Raw genomic sequence first — 4,301 nt, forward strand, 5'->3', positions numbered from 1 at the left:
CAAATGGGACACATCACTTCTATTCTTGTCCCATGGCTAAAACTTAAACTCATTTTTACACCCCAATCAAGGACTGTTGAATGGCAGGTTAGCTATGTATGCAGTCAAAGATAGATTTTTTTTTCCTGAGTAGGTAGTAGTTTCTGTCACACCAAATGTCTCAAGGGAATGCTTCCTTCTCACTCATTCTAATACTCGTTGTCTTGTTCCCTTTCAAATGGTCACACAAAGTTGTTATCTTTATTCAAGACATAAAATCATGTGTTGTATACATTGCAATTTAGAAAATAAGTTTACTGATGCCCTTTTCTCTACAGTGTACCCTTGTTATATGTGCCTTATACAATCCTATCTGAATATTAAATATGTTGATTTATGGCCATATTTTCCCTAAGAGTGATACAGGTTACATGAACTAAAATAATTACTTGCAGGTTTCATCTTAAAACTGAGAATATTTTTTAATTTTAATACTTTTATTTGTCTATAAATACATCATCATCCTGATTAATCTTAGTTTCTTGCATGTCAACTACTATTACCCAGTTCCTGAATAAATAAAACTTGGAGTTAACCCAATTTTTAATTGCATACTGTTTACTTTACTGGGATTTTTATATATGGATCACAAAACAAACCTAAAGAATGTGTCATTATCTTCAGTTTCAATGATACCCCATGTTTCAGAGAGGATAAATAATTTGTTCTAGACAATTGAATATATCATTTTATGATTTTAGAGCTCACAATATTAATTATAGATCCTAATTCATTCTTTGCAGATCTTAGGCAACTGTTTTAAAAATCTACCACAGTTTAAGTGTGCACTTTGTTGGGTTTCCATGTGTAAGAAACTTCATGTAATCTCCCCAGAAACACACTACTGAATTGGCAGAAGGATTCCTATATGTCAGTATCATAGAGGAGGCATGAGAGATTATGATTCCGCCTCCTAAAGGAAAAGCTCATGTTTTCTGTGATTACCAGTATACTGACAAGTTGGTGGCATATAATTGGCACATACTGTCAGTATACTGTCAGTATGATTCACCTGGATAAGCCAAGTTAAGGTTTCAACAGGAGGAGGTCCAGCTATGACTCAAATGATGATTATGTAATGTACTATCAGTTCTTTTAAATGGGATAGAAAATCTTTCCAGAATTTGTTATAGCTGTAGCATAGCATATGAAGAAAATCACTTTTTAAAGATTATTTCATATTCAAACAATCTCTTCCACTATGCTGCAATGATGATTTAATAAAGGATGCTTTATTCTCTTAGAATAGCTTTATTTTAATACACTGCCTATGATACATGCTAAATATAATGTTATTTTAGATCTGGAATTGTCTTTTTGTTTTGTTTTTTTTTAGCTTTTGTATCAACGTTATTCTCAGAGCCAACCTGTGTGAGTTAACAAAAGCTCAGATTGCTGACTATTCTATCTTACGTGTATGTGAATCTCTCAAACTCAACAATGAGCTCTGGGTTGCAGAAGTGGATTTACTGTTTGCACTTGTTTATAAGCCTTTGTTACAAAATTAAACACACACATCCACATACTCACAAATTCTACTGATATTGTCTTTTTAGTAGGAAAATTATATTCCATTTTGGGGATTTTCATTGGTGAAATATGATGATAGCATCATTCTCCTTACCTGCGAAGTCTAACTCAAATCTCCTTTTGAACTTGGTATAGGAGAAGTATAGTAGAAATGAGCATAGATGCAGATAAAATATGCCAAATTACACATCATCCTGGAACTAGTTATCTGAGTTTATCTTCTATTTCTCAATGTAGTTACCCAGAAGTAGGCCTAAACAAGGATACAGTGTATGAAGATCATAGAGAAGGTTGAAGACATATTCAGAATCATCAGTAAGTGTGATAGGAAATGAAAGAGATCTAATAAAATAGATCTAATAAAAACAGATACACAGATGGACATTTTTGTAAAAGTTATATGTATATATCTATATATATCATGCCTAGATAAAGACCAAACCAAATCAACTAAGCACAACACCTCTTCCATGTAGAAGTAAAGAAAATATGTGATATTTTCTTGTCTCTATTAATATCAATTCATATTTGAGTCTGGCTTCACATTCTCATTCTGTACCTGTTTCTTTCTTCATCTTTATTCTCATCCCAGTAGGATGACAAATCTCTTATCATCTCTATTTCTGCTACTATGAAATTTGTTTTTCATGGACATGAGAAAAAATAATGTTGGATCAGTTAGGATCTATCATAAGAACAATTATCAGTAAGTATCTTTTTGGTCTGATTAAAACTTCCTATACACTTACGTGGAAGGGTAAGAACAAGACAAACACAGGTCCTGAAATGAATTGCAGTTTCTGAATTATGTATGGAAAGAGAATGAGAAAGACAAGATCCTAGGAGAATGAGAAACTACATCTTCCTGAGAGGTATGGAGTTCTAAAGACCACACAGAATTGCTACTGAAGCTGCTCAGAAAGATTCCACAATGAACATCAGCTTTACATCTCTTAGGAAAACCACTCCAGGGTTGAGAATACATGTATTTTCTCTGCTTTTAAGACTACTAAATCACTGCACTTTTGTATAGAGGCCATAATGAAAAGATAACTGATAGTTTTAAGCACTGAGTTGATTCCCGGAGCAAGACTGTAGACAGGATAAAGAAATTTGAGAAGTGACCTAAGAATCAGTCCTAACCAGATCTTCAGGAATCAGATGATGGAGCAGTCACAGTTGAGCATTTATTGCTCAACTATTCCCAGTCCTTTTTCTCTCTTTCCCTCCCATCTTCTCCTCTTTCAACTCTTCTCACTTCTCTTTCCTCCCTTGGCTGTCTTTCTTCTACATTGGTTTTCAAAAGAGGTTTTCTTGTAAATCCCCAGAGAAACAACACACCTTGTTCTTCCTCATGAAGGTACCAAAGTTATATTATCAGCATTTGAATCCAAACTTCTCCATTCTCTTGTGACATGTCCCTGGTCAAATTACCAAAGACCCCTAATTCTGTTTTTCCTACCAGTTGCTGAGAGATGGAATAAAACAGCAATTGCTTAGCACTTAACACATGGCATCCAACTTTGTAAGCGCTCAGTATAAATGTACTGCTGTTAAAATCAGCCTCCGGTGATCCATTGGAAAGGCTTTTGTGCTAATTGCAGTCTTGAATCAAACAGCCTCTTTTCATCTTTTACTTCTTAAATTGTGTATTTCCATGAATTTCTGTCTTTCAAGGCCCAAGGTTGCACAGAAGGTGCCTAAAAGATGTGTTCTTTCTATTTAGGATGAAATTTGCTGCCAGTGAATATTTTTGTCTGTATTTGCTATTCTATTAAGGGAATCACTTGTGGATTGCTTTGAGGCTTGGATGATGTTGAAGGTGGTTCTTTTCCCCTCTGACTTGGGCTTTTTGTAAATATGAATTGGGAGCTGGGATAATAAGAGTCTCATAAAAGGGATTCATTTTTTTCTTTATGCCAATTGAGTCCATATTACTTTTCTTCCTTTTGTTCTCTTTTGTCAGTAGTGAAGTTTGAACTAAGGACTAGAGGCGAAGGAAAGTCAGAACACTTATCAGGATGCCATCCTGGCACTAATCAAATAATTATCTTGAAATGTGATACTGAAAGTAAGATTTTGAAAAGTGATAATCCTATAAAAATATGAAGGGCAGGGAGTTTGGCCTAGTGGTAGAATGCTTGCCCAGCATGCATGAAAACCCCGGTTCAATTCCTTGGTACCATGTACATAGAAAAAAGCCAGAAGTGGTGCTGTGGCTTAAGTGGTAGAGTTCTAGCCTTGAGAAAGTTCAAGGACAGTGCCCAGGCCCTGAGCTTAAGGCCAAGGACTGGCAAAAAAAAATATGAGCAATGAGAAAATGGTGTTATGGATCAAGTGATCGAGCACTAGCCTTGAGGAAAGCCCAAGGACAGTGCTTACGTCCTGAATTCCATCCTCAGGATTGGCAAAAATAAATATGTAAAATATTTGGGACCAGGAGTTTGGCTTAGTGGTAGAGTGCTTGCCTAGCATGCATGAAGACCCAGGTTTGATTCCTCTGTACCACATTCATAGGAAAAAAAGCCAGAAATGGTGCTGTGGCTCAAGTGGTAGAGCTCTAGCCTTGAGAAACCCCAAGGACAGAGCCCAGGCCCTGAGTTCAAGGCCCAGGACTGTCAAAAAATATGAGCAGCCAAAAAACAACTTTAGGTAGTTCAGAAAAATTAGAAGGGAGAGCAAACATCTCCGGAACTATGGAGCCTGCACTGCTGTCTATAGAGAGGTAGCAC

The 4,301-nt window shown here is 36.1% G+C and overlaps 1 non-coding gene across 1 annotated transcript; it reads right to left on the reverse strand.

Moving 5' to 3' along the window:
* Positions 1-1,437: 1,437 nt before the first annotated feature.
* Positions 1,438-1,568, reverse strand: LOC150039042 (small nucleolar RNA SNORA40). The gene has a single exon (XR_016534558.1). It is a non-coding gene; the product is annotated as a small nucleolar RNA SNORA40 (small nucleolar RNA).
* Between the last annotated feature and the right edge of the window lie 2,733 nt (positions 1,569-4,301).

Source organism: Megascapheus bottae, unplaced genomic scaffold (genome assembly GCF_031878675.1).
Source record: "Megascapheus bottae isolate mThoBot1 unplaced genomic scaffold, mThoBot2.hap1 HAP1_SCAFFOLD_50, whole genome shotgun sequence".
In the NCBI taxonomy this organism is placed as follows: domain Eukaryota; kingdom Metazoa; phylum Chordata; class Mammalia; order Rodentia; family Geomyidae; genus Megascapheus; species Megascapheus bottae.